Here is a 20,762-nt window from a genome sequence, read left to right on the forward strand (position 1 = left end):
AAACTAATGAGATTATATTTATACCACTCTCAGGCTTCTTCACAAATAATTGGTAAGTAATGTCATGCATAATTAATGATTACTTATTTGCTTTGTGTGCACACTCAGCTCAGAGAGATATTATACCTTATTCTTTGGCTAAATATGAATTTAAAAAATGATCAGATTGGGAAATAATAATTGATTTGATAGACTACATTCCAGGGCCAAACAATAGGAATCCCAGACTATGGTATTTATCTGCTGCCTTCGAATTTATATTTAGTTCTCTGATTTCTCAGTGTTTCATGAACTGACCAAAGGCAGTCTCATCTACTTTAGAATGTGCTCTAGAATTTGAAGTTGATTGTTAACCCTAATCAAGTAACCATACCAAGTCGGCATTTTAAAGAAAAGAAACCTAAGTTAACTGGAATACAACTTTCAGATACTTTATATAATGGCTAACTCTCTATAATGGGGGTCAAGCAGCTTGCTAAAAATAAGAAGTATCATCAAAAGAGGTATTTAAAACTTCCCATTTGTAAATATGAAAGGACAAATTTAATAGTTTTTGCATTCTGTTTTCCAGTTAAGAGATGCTTAATTAAAGCACTATTCTTTCTTTTCATTTCTGAATTATGCCAATTTAATAGCCACTATGTACAATGTACTATAGTACTATACCAGACTCTTCCTTTAAAAAGGATTATCAAATACTTGTTAACGATGCCCAGGCATGCATAGATAAGGGATATATAGCAATGCAGGACATAGTAAGCACTGAAGAACAATATTGGAAAAAGAGTTTAAAGAGATCCTGGGGACAGGGGCAATACTGAAGCTCTTGAAATTAGGTAGAGTTTATTCACGTCTGCATACTTGCTTGTTTTATGTGTGTATGTAGGTTTGCGTGAGAGTGTAAGGTGCACAATCTGATTCTTCCTAATTGTTTCATGGTTATCCTTTTCAATCATAAGGTATAAGGGTTCTTTATACATGATGAAAATGGGACATTTATCTATATTATTTAGATATATAAGTTGGGGACAATTTCTTCTAATCCATTGACCTATATTTCAATTTCTTTTATTTTCTAGGGTCTTCTGAAGCACAATTTAATTCTCATGATATGTCCAATGCACCATTGCTTTTTCTCTTGTGTCAGCCATTGTGTTTGCTGTAACTAAGAATTTTTGACTAACTTGAGAGCATATTTCCTGCCATTCATGGTGACCCATGCCTTTCATCCTAGCACTCTGGGGCAAATCTCTGAGTTCAAGGCCAGTTTGATCTACATAGTGAGTTCTAGGACAGTCAGGACTATGTAGAGAGACCCTGTTTAATTTTTTTCCCTTTGTATTATTTTAAAAGCTCCTCAGTTTCAGCTATTTCCAATTTGGCATGCTACCTATTTTGAGTTAAGTTTATGCATGGTATGAGGTAAAGGTGTGACTTCACCATTTTACATAGGGTTCCCAGTCATTTGATTTCTATTGTCGAAAGGACTCTTTTCTCCCATACAAGGACATTGGTACCATGTATGAAGATCTGTTAACTATGAATCAAAGAATTTACATCTGGATTCCCAACTCTGCACCTTTGATTTTTATTCCCCATCCAGTTCTACACTGTTTTGATTACTGTATAACTGCAGATATTGGAATTGGATTACGACCTCTTTAAACTTTGTCTTTTTTCCAGAATGGTTTTAGTTATTTTGTGTTCTTTGCTTTCAAGATAAATTTTAGGAAAAACTTTTCAATTTCTATAAAAATACTCATCCCTTTTTATTTTGCTGGTAACTACTTGAAATTGGTAGATTTTTTGGAGGGGAGGGTTGAACCTTGACAATATTGAATATTTTCTTTTTTCATTCATTTAGATATTTTTCAGTTCTTGTGAAGATTTTTACCACTTCCTATATAAGACTCATAAATATTTTATTAGATTTAATTCTTTCCTCCCTTTAGGAACTTTTTCAAATGGAATTACTTACTTTACATAGAATTGGTCCACTGGTCATATATAGATATTAAATACATACTTCTGCATTTACATTGGGTACTTTGACCATGATGAACTCATTCATTAATTTTAGCACCTTTATGAAAATGTGGATTATTACTGTTTGTTCCATATTGTGTTAACAAATGCAATTCCTTCTCTTCCCTTCCAAGATGGATTCCCTTAGCTTACTTACACTGTCATAGTACTTTAACTAACCCTTTATTCTTATGTTTGAACAGAAGTGCTGAGAGTATTTACTTATGTCCAATTTCAGGGGACACATTCAGTCTTTCAACAAGAAATAGAGTACGATTGTAGATTGTTCTATTCATATCTAAGATTAAGACAAAGTTTAATCTTGAGTGGATATCAGATATTTTTCAAATAAAATTTATCTATTAAGATGATTGTATTTTTTATATTCTTTATTGAACTTACATGTAAATCTGTTTCACAATAATTGTTTTTATATTAAGTCAACCTTACATTTGTTGAATTCATCCAATATTTTCATTATCATATGATTTAATTCTTTCATGTGTTTGTGACCTTATCTTGTTCAGTTTATGTATGTGAAATTTTGCATTTATATCAAGATAAAGCATTTTACAGTCAAATTATAACACAAATGAGCCATTCATGATATATGTACATATATATATTATTTAGAAAAATGAAATTACTTAAAATATATATTCTTATAAGGAAGTTTCTTAAAAATAAACTTCTTAGAAAAAAACAAAGGCCTGGTTTGTTGTTTCCTACATACAGACTATGTAGACGCATATATAAGTACTTGATGTTTAAAAACTGACTTAAATAGATTTTTTTAAATGCTCAAATTCAACTTAAGTGCCTCATACACAGGGTTGCAGTAAACTTCTATACTTTAATATTTTAAGGTATAATATTTCTTGGTTAATTAGGTTCTGGAGTATTTGTTAGATACTCTTGGGATCTTTAAAAAATCATGTTATATCATCGTTTTATTTTTGTTTTTGAAAAGTAATTTCACTAATAGGAAGGATCTGTTGATTGTGGTCTCTATAGCAGTGGGCTATGTTTTTCCTGCTGTTTTAAAACCTTCATTTTCAGTTTCAATAGTTGAGCATGATGTTTTTCAGTGTGAACTTCTTCATCCTAGCTTGTTTTTGTTTTGTGTTTGTTGAGCTTCTTAGATGTTGAAATTAGGCTTTTGACATAATTTTGAAATATTTTAACATTATTATTCTAAAACTTTGTTACCTGTTATTTTTTCTTAATACACATTTAGGAATCCAGTGTGCATACAGTTATGCTCTTCCTCAAGTCTGTGAGGCTGCTTCTTTTTTCATTGTTTTCACGTTTACTGTTCATTTTATTTTTTTGCTCCAATTGGCTTTCTTCTGCCATCTAAATCTTGTCAAGCCTTCTTGCTCCAGTAATTGCTTTTAAAAAAACCTCAGCTAATGTTTGTCTTTAGAAACTTCACTTGGTTATTCTAAATAAGTTTATGTTTTATTTGATGAATAGCTGCTGTCATCCCCCCCCCTTTAAAGTTGGCTTTCGTTAGTTCTTTGAACATATTTATAATACCTGCTTTGGATGAGCTACTAACCCCATCATTTCTCTTTCTTCAGAAACAGTTGCTATTTACTACTTATGTTCCCTGAATATGGCTCTTTCCATGCTCCTCTGTGTTTTTGCTGAGGATATATATATTCAGTATAGTCCTTATACTGAATTCTTAACTCTTCTTAGGATTGCTTTTATGGCCATGTGTTTATTTGTGACTTGACTGCTCTGATTTTGCAGACAAACTCACAGTTTTTGTCAACATAGCCCTGCTTATATTGCTCTGGCAATACTGACTAGTGAAGAATCAAGCAGCCCCTGGAGATTGGGGGAACTCAGCCTTTTTCACATTGGCTCTGGCCTGAGCTAATGCTATGCAAATATACAACAGTACCCTCAGTTCTTTTTAAGAGTTTTTATAGTTTAGATGGCAGTGTTGAAATTCCATTTTACATGTCCATTGTAGGGTTTTCTTTCAGTTCTATGCCCAACAATGGGATTTTTAAACACAATTACTCATGCTTACAGAAATTAAAATTAGGGGGTAATTAAAATCTTTCCTTTATCAGGAAAAAAAACAACCTGTGTTTTTACCAAATAAGTGTGGTAGTCATTTAAGACAGTTTCTTCTAAACTTTTGCCTTCCCAACCTAACAGGAATGGGTGCTAACAAGGTAGTAGAACTCAAAATACTTAGTATTTCAGAAATAAATCTTTAACTCAGTCTATTCTTAATTCCTACATCATCCTATGTTTTTAAGCAAGAATTGCTATGAACTTATAACAGAGAGAAGTAATTTGATTTTGTTGGGCAGCTTTGGATGTCAGTAACTAAACAGACTCATAACTGGTCAAAGTGATGAGGGGAAGTTGTTAAATGTCATACATGGGCACATTCATTTAGTTTCTATTGCTGCAAAAAACCACCACGATCAAAAGAAACTTGGAGAAGAAAAGGTTTATTTCAGCTTACATTTGTAGTGTTTCATGAAGAGAGTTAGGGGAAAGAAGTCAAGATAGGAACCTAGGGACAAGAACTGAAGCAGAGCCATGCTAACTGGCTTCCTTGTTTTTCTTTCTTATACATCCCAAGACCACCTGCCCAGGGATGCCTCTGTCTATAGTGGGCTGGGCCCTTTCACACTAATCATCACTCAAGGTGATGTCCCTTGGGCTTGCCTATAGGCCGAGGTATTTTATCTGTTGATAATTCCTCTTCTGGATGGTTTCCAGTTGGCAAAAGATTAACCATACAATGGGACATCAATATCACCCTGTGCAATGCTTAGCAAGCATTATAGTGGGGTAGTATAAAATGTAAGAACTGGGGGAAGGGATAGAGTGCTGTGGAATGCTGTCTTCTGAATATCACGTGTTTGTTGCGTTGTTGACATCAGTAGCTATTGTTACTGGCACAAGACCAGTACAAGACTGAACTCAACATCATCTTGTCATGGAGGGAAGAGTGCATCACAATGCTTCATTCTTTGAGGATCTATAAATAAATTTTTTGCAAATATGTTTTTGGTGGTTGGGACTCATGTAGCTAAGGCTGTATGTCCTTCAACTCACTTTACTAAAGATGAACTTGAACTTCTAAACTTCCTGCTTCAAGATTCCCCTGATCACCAGGATTATAGGCAATTATTCTACCAACTGAGTTACATCCTCAACCTCAAGAATTTTTAAAAGTACCAGAATGTTTCAAAAGTTTCATGGAACCTATTTAACTCAGAATCTAGTATTTTATCTAGCAGTACTATATAAAATGTACCAAAAATTAGCTCTTGGTGGTTATTTTTTAAAAGGTTACATGTAGCTAGGCTGACGTTAAACTCTCTATGTACTTGAAGCTAGCCTAAAATTCCTGATTGTTTTGCTTCTACATCTCAAAAAGGTTTGGAATTATAGAAGTTCCACCACACCAAACCTTTTCTCTTACTTTTAATTTATTTCATCAATTTAATCAAAATTGTATTTTTATTAAAAAAAGTCTGGTAAATTTCTATGACACAGTAGTATGATAAGTAGTAAGTAAGGTAAGTTACTTACTGTCCTGTCTTAGGAAGATATATTAAAAGGTATGAAAGGCAAAAGAGCTTTGACACAGAATCCAAACATACTGCCAACTTGTAGAAACAAAATGTAAAACAAGAGATGCGTAATTGCTTTTCATCCCGTTTATTTCCAACTTCTGCTTGAGATAGAACTTGGGTATCATCTTGACCTTTCCAAATCTGGCTGTGGTAGTTTGAAAGAAAGCGGTCCCAAAGAAAATGTCAGTATTGGGAGGTGTGGCTTTGTTGGAGCAGGTCTGACCTTTTTGGAGGAAGTGTTTTGCTGTGGAGGCAGATTTTGAGGTCTCATATATGCTCAAGGCACTTCCTGTATCTCAGACCACTTTCTGAGTTGTTGTTACAAGTCAAGATGTAGGACACTTGGATATTTTTCAAGGACCATGTCTGCCTGTACACCACCATGTCACACCATGGTAATAATGTAATAACCTCAGAAAATGTAAGCCCCCCCCCCAATTAAATGTTTCTCCTTCATAAGAGCTGCCATGGTCATGGTTTCTCTTCACAGCAATAGAAATCCAAACTAAGACATTGGCCTGTCATTATATTCCTCTGAATATGCAAGCTAACGTTTTGAGAATCCAAGCCTTCTTCATTACCTTCTTGAATTACCATTACCACCACCTTAAATCTGATCACCAGGTTCTATATCTGCTGCGGGAGCTCCTTCTGCTCTTTCAGCCAAAAGCCTTTAAGATACCAACCCACTTGGGCATGGTCTCTTTTGCTTTAAAAATCAGCGGTAGCCCCGCTCTTGCTCTCTAGCTTCTGGCTCTTGCTTCCGGCTGTACCTGTTTGCTCAGAGGGCTGTTGTCTAGTACAGTGATCTATAAGTTTTCCCCTTAAATAAATAACCCTTTTATTAATCAAAATTCCAAACTGGTGTGGGATTGTTTTGTGACGTATGCCTTCATATATCCCAGGTTCTTTTAAGAGGTTCATCATTGCATGACTTGACAACACACATTTACTAAAAAAAAAAAAAGGAACAGATAGAAGATAGCGATTGTTTTTCATGTTATTCCTAGCAGATGTGTAAGTATCTTCGTTCCATGGTTCTAAGTTAATCATCACTTAACACTCTCAACAGTTTGTCCTCACAAGAAAAGGGAATAACTATCCTTTCACTTCTGTCTTTATAGCCCTTCTGTTTCCTCCCAGTCCTTGATGACATACTTGTCAATTATCCTTTCTTTATGAGAAGACTTGATATCTCCTCTGGAGACTATGCTGCTTTCTGGTTACATGGTCTAGTTAGCTCTAAACATTCTCAGACATAACACCTACATCATATCCTACATTCTGGGTATATAAGATACAAGAAGCAGGAGACAATATTTAAAAATAAAACAAAAACCAGTTAAGATTCCAAAGGAGGGAGGCAATCAATAGTGTCACACAGCTATGATGCCTATGAACATATTAATGACCAGCATGACATAATAACTATGGATGCAGTAGTGTCAGATACATCTTGTCAGTAGCCAACAGCTCTCTAATTGGACCCATTCAACAAGAGGTATTGTGTCTAGTACTAGAAACGTAGATCGTTACGTGCTAGTAAAGTCATGGTTATTGAAGGAGAAATTACAACCACTAATGCACTAAACTAGCATAATCCTTCAAAACAACCTATAAAAATTTCTCATTATACCCACAGAGAAGCGTGGTCTTCACTTCTCATCAAGGAAACCTCACTTTGATGGAGACCATAACAAAAAACCACAACCAATCAAAACGGAGGTTTGTGAAACCCAGTTACGATGAATACGTCTAAAAACCGCTCTGAACCTGAAGCTCAAGGAACAATGTGGAAGAGGGGGCAGACAGATTGCAAGAGCCAGAGTGTCAGGGTTTAGATGTGAGATTGTTTCTCCTAGTGACATCAGAACAACATCTGTAAAGTCTCACCAATGTGACTGCCCATTTGTCAGATGAACAAGGACGCCATCAAACATGCCAAGCAGCACAAGGAAAGGTCCAAGAGGCCTCAGACCTAAATAAAAGAACTACAGGCAACTGAATAAAGCTAAACGTGGAGATCTGGTCCTACCCAGCAAAGAGCACATGAACTGGTTATCCACTGCCAACCTAGCAAAGAGCACATGAACTGGTTATCCACTGCCAACCTGTCAGCTTTAAGAACAATGAAATAAGTAAGATTTTATTTAGGAATATGTGCATGTGTATGCAATGCATATATGCGTGAAGTAACAACTGCTGATAAAAGAGGTCATGAATTTGAAAAAGAGATGGGTACAGGAGGATTTAGAGGGAGAACAGGGAAGGGAGAAATAAAATTAAAACCTAAACACACACACACACTCACTAGAACAAAACACACTGAAATTTCAGTAGTTGATACACAGAAAAAGCTTTATAATACTTGACAATCAGAAAAATTTCTGCATTGCATTTTTGTGGATTTTAAGTCTCAGTGAAGGAGTTCAGATATTGATGGATGAATATATATATATATATATATGCTTACAAAAGTATATATGTGTATGTATGTATGTAATATATACTATAACATGCACAGAAAAGCACACATAGACACACAGGCACACATCTGGATTTTTTATACCATTCTAAAGGAACTTGGAAAGAGTACTGTGGAATTCTAAGGACAGGGTTGGCGAATAATTCTTTACTTCATCAGCCTGTTAATCCTACATGCCTGCGGTGATAAACCTCAGAAAATCCGGATAATCCTATATAGTATTCAGAGAGAGTAGGAAATAGCTATAAATACGTATCAAACTGTCAAATACCATTATCATTTAGACAACCTTGCAGTCCCTCCCAAACCCTGCTTAACTCAGTCTTTTCGAGCCCCTTTTCATTTTTCTGTTATTTCCTTTAGTTTCTGTGTTGCTGCATCTACTTCACCTGAACCTTCCTCCTGCTTCCTCTTGTTTCTTCCTCTCGGTTCATTTATGTTTAGTAGCTTTCCCTCTTGCTTCAATCATTTTGCCTCTAGGAATTCAATTGTTCTCTGACATTGTTCTTCTTTCCCCTTTCTTCAATCTCCTTCCCTTTTCACATTTCCTTTTTTTATGATGCTTTTATGTCTCTCTTCTTTCCTCCCTTCCTTTGTATTCCTCCACTTCTCTCTCCCCTTCCATCTTATCCCCTTAATGGAGTACCATAAGCACACCTCTCTCTCTCTCTCTCTCTCTCTCTCTCTCTCTCTCTCTCTCTCTCTCTCTCTGTGTGTGTGTGTGTGTGTGTGTGTGTGTGAGAGAGAGAGAGAGAGAGAGAGAGAGAGAGAGAGAGCATACATACATAATACATACATACATACATAATACACACACTAGGAAATTCATGTCATGGCTCCAGTAAGCCCCAAAGTTCAGCGCAGTCCCATTTTTTTCTAAATCAGCACCCATATGACTCACGGGCAGGGAGGGGAGAGTAGTGGAAATTCCGCAGATAAGCAAATAGTTCTTGGCAGTTTCAAACTGAAAGCAACTGCCTGCCAAAAGCCTTCTGTTTACCACACAAAACAAATGTTGTTACTATTTCAATTCAAAAAAGCATCTTAAAAGCCTCCTTTCAGAGAGCATTGTTCCAGCCTTTATGTCTAATTAGATGTAAAGAAAATCTTTTGTTATTTTGGTTACACAGTTTAGACTTGGCTAATAACTAGAGATAAATAATAGTTGACCCCTGCTGGGTTCTGCAGCAGCACTTTCAGCATTAAATAAGGCCCCTGGGTTAATCCAACCCTGCAAACAGCTTTCTGTTCTGGCACCCTTGTCTTGACACCTTCCACCCTACCATAATCCCTTTTTCCTTTGTGGTTCTTCAGGATCTCTGCCGCATAGTATAGATACCACAACTATTTCTGAAAGAAAACCTTAGCTTCTTTTCCTCCATTCCACATTTTGCACGTTTTTAATTAGAACCGACCATGAGTCTATTGGCTTCTTAGCTGTAATTGCTGTTCTGTTGAGGCTGAAGGTAACAGCGGTGGTCAAATGGAGCCATCATCACACTATAGTACTGACCAATGGAGTCACAGTGGAGTTTTTCTTTTCCAGTTGGCCCCCACATAAAAATTATTCCTTGTATTTTTCTTTTCTTGGTAAGCTGTTAATGTTCTTTTTCTTTTTAAAGTATAAGCAAAACATTTTGTTGGCACAATGAATATCTTTGGATTCCTAGCTGCTGTTTAATGATGAAGGGATGGCTAATGTGTGGTCTGCCCTCATCCCAGACACTGAATCAGATGCCACCTGCTGCTGAAGCAACGGATACACATCAGTTTTGCACACAACTGTGGGTTAGGAGACCCAGGTTTCATTCTGATTAGATCACAAACTTCCATTTGACCTTGAGCAAATCCAGTGAAGACTGTGTCCTTAGGCTTTTCTGCCCTTTATGTAATTGGTGGTCTCTTTGCCTAATGAAAAAATAAGTAATGTTTATCAATTCAGTTCTGGTACTTCTATAAGGCAAACTAGTACAGACCATTCAGATCCTTTATAAGTTTGCACAGAATATTGGTCTATTTCCTTTGGAGAAAAAGGACACTGTGAATCCACTGTGGGACACTTCATGTTTTTGTGCTGTCTTCACAGGGAAGAAATGAAAGGAGACTCTGCTGTGTCCATTCTCTAGATGAAGGAACTGAAGAGCACCCACCCCCAAGGAAACTGCAGGACTGACTTTGCACCCAGACTCCAGCATCAATAATGGCTACTTCTACAGCAACATTAGGTATTCAGCTTTACTAGTCCATTTTACGTTGCTTTAATAAAATACTACAAGTTGGCTTATTCATTTAAAAAGAGAAAAGTATACCTTTGGAGACTTAAAAGTCTAAGATCAAAGCAGCTGCGGTTTTGGTGTTTGCTTAGGTCCTGGTCTCTGCTTCTGAGACAGCATTTTACTTGCTACCTTCTGTAGAGAGGTAACCCTGGAAGTGTGAGCTCATATCTGCATGCCAATTTTAATGGCACCAATTCATTTATGAGGGCATGATTCATGTGCTCAGGTACAGTGTGCTTGGCACTATTCCCAAGTTTATTGAATTGGAAATTAATTCTTGAACATGTGAATTTTAAGTGGGCAAAATCATCAAATGATAGCATCAATTGGGCACAATGTCCCCTCTACCTGCTAAATTTTCCTCCCTTGTTTTCTGTGGCTGCACTTAATAAATAAGGTCAAAGCATCAATATAAATCTACTCAGTCAGAGACCTCTTTGATTTTTGCAATATCTTTTAAAATTTGTTTTGTTTTTCCTTGGTGCACCAGCAGCAAGCTGCTTCTTAATTAGGTGAAATAGTGAAGATATTACTAGACCCTGCTTGCTAATTTCACATTGCCTAATTATACAGTATGTTGTTTACTTCTGAAAGCCTGGATATGGCTGGTAATATTTACCCAACAAAGTACAATAGCCATGGCAATTTACTTGTTGTAGTAATAATGATTTAAATAAAAAAGTTCAGTCTGAATTGGATAATTTAAATCTATCTTAATTGAATCTTATTTCATAAACATGTATTTGCACATCTGCCAAATAGAAGGAAAAATAATGTGTAAATTTAATGTTGCTTAGAGTGTCTAGGTTGTGTGAGAAATAATGTGAAAATTAGACAGCGTGACAAAGCTTCAAAGCTGTTTATCACTGTGTTGCATTCTTTCTTCAGACTTGGTGAGGCGCTCCCAGGCATCCTCGTTGGATGTCAGAGACCAGGCCACATCTTAGTCAGAGTTTTATATCTTCGAATATCATTCCTTCATTACTTCCTCTGCCGGTCAGATTGTTGTCAGGCTGACAGTTAACTGTTGCCACGTGTGAAGGGGGATCCTCAATTGAAGAATCATCTCTATCATCCAAGCCCGTGGGCATATTTGTGTGCTTTCTTATATGTTAATTGATGCAGAGAGGCCCAGTCCACTGTAGGTGCTCCCTGTGGGTAGGTGTACGTGGGCTGTATAAAAAACGTAGTTGAGCTAGCGAGAAAACAAGTCTATAAAGCATTACTTCTGCTGTCTCTGCTCCAGCTCCCAGCTCCAAGTTTCTGCCTCAAGTTCTAGCCCTGGTTTCCTTGGCTGATGGACCCTAAGCTAAATAAACCATTTCCTCCCCCAAGTGGTTTTGGTCAATTTTTTTTTTTTTATCACAGAAGCAGAGAAGTGGAAGGAGGTCACCTTCAGAAGTAAAGGAGGAATTGCAGAGACTGCTTCCAACCTGGGGTAACTGGAAGACATGGGTTTTTGTTGCTTGTTTCCTGCTGGTTTTATATGCTGAGCTAGAAGAACTTGCTAGCAATAAGAAAAGGAGGCATCACAGTGGTAGCCTCAGAGGCAACAGCAGCAGGAGCAGGTGGATATGATCCTGACGCCACAGTAGTGGTACCACTTGTGACAGAAGCAGCTAACTCTGCGTCCCATGTCTGACCAGCAACAGATCTCATATTTTGCTGTTTGCTGTTGATACCTACTGGGAGAGCGAAATCAGTTTTTCCAATGGTGCGTCATTGGGTATATTAACCACACTCCAGAGCAGGTCCCATGCCCAGAAGGAGTTGATCAACACAAAATAGATCCCATAGTTTTGGTGTACTGTTTGATTTGGTACTTTTTTTTTTATCCTATTGCTTTTTTGCTGTTGTTGCTTTGATCTTTCTTTGAGGAAAAAGATAACACGAAGTTGTGTGGGTAGGGAGATAGGAAGGCCCTTGGAGGAGGTGGGGGAGGGGACAAAATATGATCAAAATATCTTGTATGTAAACATTAATATACATATATACATATACATACACACACATACACACACACACACACACACATATAAATATATATATATATATATATATATATATATATATATATATATATATATATAAAATTAAGAGGAAGAGACCAGGTTAGTTCCCTCGGCAGCAGAGAAGAGGGTGCCATCAATTCAGACCATGATACCCAATGTGGACAAGTTCAACAGAACCACCATATATGGGCTGCCCATAGTTGAGATATATACTTTCCTGCTCCCATATCCATCCTTCCTCCCTCCCCCCATCCCATTCCCCCAAGCCATCCCCAATCCTCCCCCTCTCCCTTCTCTCTAACCATCTCCCCTTACTTCCACCCCCACCCCCGTCCACCCAAGTTTGCCTGGCAATCTTGTCTACTTCCAATATCCAGGAGGATAACCATATGATTTTCTTCAGGTTCACCTTCTTATTTAGCTTTTCTAGGATCACGAATTATAGGCTCAAAGACCTTTAACTATGGCTAGAATCCACTTATGAGTGAGTACATACCATATTCCTCTTTTTGGGTCTGGGTTACCTCACATTGGAGCACTGGACTGAGCCCCCAAGGTCCAAATGAGGAGCAGAAGGAGGGAGGCCATGAAAAAGGAAATCAGGACCGCAAGGGGTGCGTTCACCCTCTGATACAAGGGGACTGATCGAATGAGAGCTCACCAAGGCCAGCTGGACTGGGACTGAATGAGCATGTGATCAAACCGGAGTCTCTGAATGTGGTTGACATGGGGGCTGACTGAAAAGCCATTGACAATGGCACTGGGTCTTGTTTTGTCTGCATGTACTGTTTTTTTGGGATCCTAGTCTGGTTGGATGCTCACCTTCCCAGACCTGGAAGGAGAGGGGAGAAACTTGAACTTCCCACAGGGCAGGAAACCTTGACTGCTCTTAGGACTGGAGAGAGAGGAGGAGAGGGAGTGGGGGGGGGGAGAGGGAGTTGGGGGAATGGGAGGGTATGGGGAGGAGGGGAGGAAGTGGAAATTTTTATAAACAAATAAATAAATAAATTTGAAAAAATAAGTCTGCCCAAGCAAAATCGAAGAGTTTTGGATTAATTCCATTGACAGAGGAAATCTCAAAACAGCCTAGTATAGACTCTGTGGTATGGTTCCTAATGTTAGCTCTAATGAAGATTTATAATGAAAAGGAGCAAGCTTAACAAATAAAAATGCAAGATATACAATTCGAGGGAAAAAAGAACACTAGTAAGTGGGATGGAACTAGGTCCTGTGTTCAAGGAGATGAACAGATTAAAAGGTGGAATCAAGAACATGGCATCTTCAGGGCAAGATCTCAACCAGCTAAATTCCCAAATTGTGAAAAGGAATTCAAGAAAAATTCAGACCTGTGTAGGTGGCACACACCTTTAATCCCAGTAATCTAGAGACAAAGGCAAGCAGATCTCTAAGTTTTTGGCCAGCCTGATCTACAGATCCAGTTTCAGGACAGCCAAGCTTATTTAGTGAAGGAAACCATCAAAAACAGAAAGCAGGTGAAGATATAAGTGAACATCTAATGAACATGTTCCAGCCCCAGCAAGGAACAGAATGTGGCAGTTTTGGACACTTGTTTCTTGCTTCAGAGTCAAGGATAGAAGAAGAAGGTTATGTAATCTCCCTCCACAAGTAAGGAAAACTGCCGAGGTGAGACATGTGTCATGAGTGTCCTTGCATGGAGGCCTAGAGAGGCCATTTGATGCCAGAGCCATGGAGTACCTGCTGAGGAAAGCTGCTACCAGGGAGTGGAACCAGTCCAACACAAAGAACTGGGCTGCAGTCAGCAAAACTGAAAGGAGTCAGAGATCTGAAGGGCACTTTGACATCAGACATAGAGATGTAGTGTTCGGAGGTTGCCAAAATGGTTTTCAGTTTTGATTTGGTCCGGTATTTCCTCACTATGCTCCCTTCCTTATGTTTTAGAATACTAATGTGTATCTTGTGCTATTATGTGTTGGAAGTATGTGGAACATAAAAATGAGTGATCTTTTTTATATGTGGAATCTAGCCACCTTTCTTGGTGATACTTATCACTTTCTTTTTTAGTAATATTTTTATTTATTCCTTGAAAAATGATGGTATTTCACAGATGGGAGTGGATTTCTGTCAGTCAGTTCTGGGACTTTTTGTGATAGATCTTTTGACTGGATAACAAACATCCTTAATCAAGGTGGTGAAATTTGTTGTCTCTCTGGCACTTAAAATTTGAAATGAGAACAAGAACATGTGTAGTTTGTCATTGATGTTAGGGCACAGAGCCCCTCTCCCTTGAACCTAACTGCTATGTTTAAAGTGGTAATTCACCAGGTTTTTTTTCTACTTCTACCCATCAAATTCCCAGCTCTTGTCTCCCTTTTATGAGTGAACCCAGCAGTTCATTTATTTGCAGACACTAACATCTTAATTATGGTAACAATATCTGCAGCAATATTTATTGAGCTCTTAATATAGACAATCATTGGCTTCTATTACATTTGATCTTATCACATATTACATTCAATATTATGTAATCTTATAGATTACACATTATTATGGTTGCTCTCTGTCAAGTTATAAGAAATTAAATAATTTAATTAAGATCAAACCTGCAATCAGGATTAAACCAAATCTGTCTTTCTTACACTAACACAGGAGATCCTAGCAAGTACATTTCTGCCATTTGAACACTCATACCACAACGTGTGTATAAATTTTTTTTAATATTTTCATTAAAAGTGACAAAATAAAAAAAAGACAAAACATGAAGGTCTTGTGCTTTGCTAGAGCAGCATGTGAGTGTGGAGCTGGTAGAGATGAAACAGGTGCTTTTGAACGCTGAGAAAAGCAAAATGCAAAATTATATTGGTTGTTAGAAAGAAAATCTTGACCATAAGGTTTGTAAGCCTGGGACTAAGTTACTGAAGGGATAATAAAATTAAAAGCTATAATAAAATATTAAGTAACTATTCATATGGAGCAGTTTATACAGACTTTAATGTGAAGTCGGGGAATTGGAATTGAATCCTGCCTTGAAAAATATTGTGGACTCTTACGGGTATAAAAAATTTAGTGGCTAACAAAATGATTTCTTTTCTCCCCACAGGATATACACAGCTAGTAAAATTACAAATACTATTTTTTTGACTCTAAGCATCAGCTGATTATAAAGACTAAAGAAAAAAATTTATAATTTCTACACAACTACATGAATTGACATAGAATCATGCTGATTATTGTTTGATAAATCGAGGAAACATGACCCCACACTGGGGATAAATTCTTTATTTCGAACAATATAATATAGTTATAGTTAAACTCTAGGCAGGTAATGTTGATATTAATCTCGTTCTCCTTTTGTGTCTATGCTGTTCAACATAAAAAAGACTGTGTTAGGAGTATTTTGGGGTAGTTAACAGTGTAATTTCTTATGACCTTTTTGTCCATTGCTATTACTTTACTGCCCTTCTTCTGTATTTATTTTCCACGTCTCTCTCCACTTGAAGCTCCCCGTTTTTCTCATTTCCCCTTCAGATCACTTAAGTCCTGCTATTCTTTCTTCTACCTCACACAGGATGCTTTTGTTCTAGTTTCACCCATTTGCCTGCAAATTTAATGATGCTATTGTTTTTTACAGCTGAGTAATACTCCATTGTGTAAATGCACCACATTTTCTTTATCCATTTTTTCAGCTGAGAGGTATCTCGGTTGTTTCCAGGTTTTGTCTATTATGAATAATGCTGTGATGAATATTGCTGAGTAAGGAGTCTTTGTGGTATGATTGAGTATCCATTGGGGATACACCCCGGAGTGATATTGCTGGGTCCTGAGGTAGACTGATTACCAATTTTCTGAGAAATGGCCGTACTGACTTCCAAAGTGACTGTACAAGTTTGCACTCCCACCAGCAATGGAGGAGTGTTCCCCTGACTCCACATCCTCTCCAGCATAAGGTGTCTTCAGAGTTTTTGTTCTTAGTCATTGTGATAGGTGTCTTAGAGTTGTTCCGATTTGATTTTTCTGATCCTAAGGATGTTTAGCAATTCCTTAAATATCTTTCACCCATTTGAGATTTTTCTTCTGAGAATTATCTGTTTAGATCTGTACATTTTTTAAATTATTTGGTATTTTAATGTCTAGTTTCTTGGCTTCTTCATATATTTTGGAGATCATTTCTCTGTCAGATGTGGGACTGATAAAGATCTTTTCCTATTCTGTAGGCTGTCATTTTGTCTTAATGAAATGTCCTTTGCCTTACAGAAGCTTCTCAGTTTCAGGACCTCACATCTATTTATTGTTGCTCTCAGTGTATGTGCTACTTGTACTATATTTAGGAAGTGGTCATCTGTGCCAATGCCTTCATGGCTACTTCCTATTTTATCTTCTATCACGTTCAGCATAACAGGACTTATGTTGAGGTCTTTGATCTACTTGGACTAAAGTTTTGTACATGACTATAGATATGGATATATTTGCAGTCTTTTACATGTTGACATCCAGTTATGTGAGCACGGTTTGTTGAAGATGCTTACTTTTTTCAAATGTACAGTTTTGGCTTCTTTATCAAAAGTCAGGTGTTTATAACTGTGTGAATGTCAGGGTCTTCAATTTGATTCCATTGGTCCATGTATCTGTTTCTATGTCAGTACTAAGCTATTTTTATTACTGTGGCTTTCTAGTTGATCTTGAGATCAGGAATGGTGAAGCATCCAGTAGTTTCTTTATTGTACAGGATTGTTTTAGTTATCCAGAGGCAGGTGGATCTTTGTGAGTTCAAGGCCTGGTCTATAAGAGCTAGTTCCAAAACAGGCTCCAAAGCTACAGAGAAACCCTGTCTTGAAAAAAAAAAAGCCCAAAAAAGAAAAATAAAAGTTATCCTGGGTTTTTGTTTTTCCATACGAAGTTGTGTATTATTCTTTCAATGTCTGTGAAGAATTGTTTATAGTTCTGATAGGTCTACCTTTATACGTTACTTGGCCTTTTTCCTTTCCAATTCTTAATATTCTTTCTTTATTCTGTATGTTTAGTGTTTTGATTATTATATGGTGAGGATACTTTTTTTAGTCCAATCTATTTGGTTCTGTAAGCTTCTTTTACTTTCATAGGCATATTCATCTTTATGTTTAGAAAGTTCTTATTGTACATATTTTCTGTGTCTTTGAGCTTGAATTCTTTTCCTTCTTCTATACTTATTTTTCTTAGGCTTGGTTTTTTTATGGTATCCTAGATTTTCTAGATGTTTTATGTTAAAATTTTTCTAAATTTAGTATGTTCTTTGGCTGATGAATCTATTTCCTTTATCATATCTTCAGCACCCGAGATTCTCTATTCTATCTCTTGCATTCTGTTGGTTATGCTTGTATCTGTCGTTCCTGTTAATTTACCCAGATTTTCTTTTTTCAGAATTACCTTGGCTTGTATTTTATTTATTGCCTCTATTTAAATTTTCAAATTTTGAATGATTTCCTTCACTTGTTCGTTTTTTCTTTCTTTTCATGGCTCTTTTTAAGGGATTTATTGATTTATTCAATTTTTCTCTTTGTCCTTTCCTTCATTTCTTTAAGGAAATTTTTGATTTCCTCCTCCTTAAGAGTCTCTATCATGTCATAATATTATTTTTAAGGTTTTTTCTTCTGCTTTTTCTACATTGGGGTATTCAGGTCTTGCTGTTGTAGAATCACTAGGTTCTGGCGGTGCTATATTGTTCTTTATGTTGTCGAATGTACTCTTGCAATACTGTCTACTCATCTCTTCCTTCAATTAGTTCAGGTGGTTTCTGTGCCTCCAGAATTTTGCCTTCCATGCAACTTGTGCCTTGGTATCTGTACCTCTGAGGGTGTTGATATAGTTGGTTGCGTTTGGGGGGGGGTAGACTGGGGCTTGTAGATTAGATGATCTGTTCGGAGTGGTGGTGGAGCAATCGACTTGCTGGCTGGCTACTGGGACTACAGTGGGTGGGAGAAGGACATAAGGTGTGCCCTGGGACCTAGGGCCTAGAAACTGGCCTGTCCTGCTTGAATGTTTGTCTCTCAACTCTTGATCCAATCAATGCAGGCAGTGTCTGTGTCAGGGGGTTGCTGATATAGAGGAGGTGGGAGGATTTGGGGGACAGAGTGAGACTTGTAGATTATAGTGTCCATTTGGGAGGTGGTAGTGGAGCAGCTTGTCTGCAGGTACCTTGCCTGTTGACTGGCTAGTAGAGGTGCAATTAGATAGGGGAGGGGAACATTGGTACCTAGAGCCTAGAGACTGTGCTGTTCAATTGGACCTCTTAGTCCAGTCAATGAAGACAGCATCTGCCTTGAGTTTATTTTTATTTACAGCTGAATAGCACTTCATAATGTACCACATTTTTGTTATCCACTCATAAACTGAAGGACATTTAGGTTGTTTCACTTCCTAGTTATTAACTGTACATAGTACCACAATGAACATGACTGAGCAAGCCTCTGTAGAGTAAGATGCTGAATCTTTGGGTATATGGTGAAGAGTGATACAGATCTATACATATAACCTTATCATGGGTAGATTTATTTGTTTATTGGCCAGTAGTTCTACCCAGATATGACCCGATGAACCACAACAAAGCCCAACATAACACAATAACACTAAGGGTACAGTAGAAGTGTGCATACCTAGATAGCAGCCAACAACTCTCTAATTGAACTTAATGCCTATCCAACAAAAGTGAAATGACACCTGATACTGGAATCTTAGTTAAATATCTAGGGCTAGCAAAGTCATGGACCTTGAACCAGAATTTATAACTACTACTTTCTTAAACCAGCACAATGCCACCTTTTAAAAATATCTCTTCTTATCCCTACAGATAAGAATATTCCTCATTCCTTGTCAAAAAAAAATTCTCTGGAATGAACACAGACCACTACAGAAAAACAACACTGATCAAGATTCAGAGTTGTAGAGCACAATCCCAACTAATAGATGTATAAAGCCACTCCTGTATCTAAAGTTCAGGAATCATTGAGGAATGGGGAAGTTTGTTTTGAGATTATGTACACTAGAAATTTTAGAGAAGTTAAGCTGGAATAGTTTCTATATCATGACTGCCTAAACATAACCTAACCAAGAATGACACCAATAGGCATGCTAACATGAAAGGCAAAAGCTCATGAGGCTTTTGCTCAACCCCAGGCTAAGAACTACAGACAGCTAAGGAGTGCTGAATGTCGGAGAAATAGTCTTCCCTAGAGAAAATCACATAGATTGGTAATCCAACACCGAATAGCCAGTCTTGAGAATGTATACATACAAGTAACTTTACATGGATTGAGCAAGTTGTATTTATACAGTAAGACTATAGTATTTATAAAGAAAGACTATAGTATCTATATAGTAAAAATATAGTAAGTTGATCTGTCTGTATCTGTCTGTCTGTCTGTTTGTTTATCTATCTATCCAGATATATCTATATGTGCATATATCTGAACAATTGAAGAAAAAAGAGGCCATGAATTTGACAAAGTACAATGAAGGATATATGAGGTTTGGAAGGAGAAAGGGGAATGGGGAAATTATGAAATTATAGTATAATCTCAAAAGGTAATCTATGTGTGTGTGTTTATGTATATGTATGTATAAATGTATGTATGTATATATAAGGAAAGACTGTGGTCATATCCAGGAACTACCACAAATTGACAAAGAAAAATAAGTAACTTATTTTTATTTCCTGTTTGAATCTTTGCTAAATTTGGAGCAAATCAGTGGTATTGAGATAGTGATCATGTAAGTAAAGGTAAAATGGGCCATTCAGTGCTGTCTCAGGTATTTAAAATGGAAAGGGATGTGAACATGCATGGGGTTTGTGTTCCACCAGTTCTAAGACATAGGAACTCTGTGGCTAATAAACTGAATACCTGAAACGAATGATAAATTATCCATCAATTTCAAGGTAAGGAAATAATGAATTTCCACAGAAAGTTGCATTGTTGCCTATATCTACCCCAGCAAGTCTATTTTGTCAGATAGTAAAACTGCTACTACAGCGCTAGGTGGTAGCAATGCACACCTGTAATCCCAGAATTTAGGAGGCAGAAGCAGGTGGATCTCATTGAGTTCAAGGCCAGTCTGGTCTACAAAGCGAGTTCCCCAGGACAGCCAGGACTGTTACACAGAGAAACCCTGTCTCAAAAAAATATATATATAAAAGCAAAATATAAAGAAAATAAAAAGAAAAGAAAGAAGAAAATGTGCTACATCAGCTTGTTTTCTAGATTCATTTGCTTGGGATATCTTTTTCTATATTTTTACCCTAAAGTGATATTTATCCTATTAAAGTTTGTTTCTTGGATACAGAAGGACGGAACCTGTTTTCACATCTATTCTGTCTTTTTATTGGGGAATTGAGACCATT

Source organism: Myodes glareolus, chromosome 3 (genome assembly GCF_982192425.1).
Source record: "Myodes glareolus chromosome 3, mMyoGla1.1, whole genome shotgun sequence".
NCBI classification, from domain to species: domain Eukaryota; kingdom Metazoa; phylum Chordata; class Mammalia; order Rodentia; family Cricetidae; genus Myodes; species Myodes glareolus.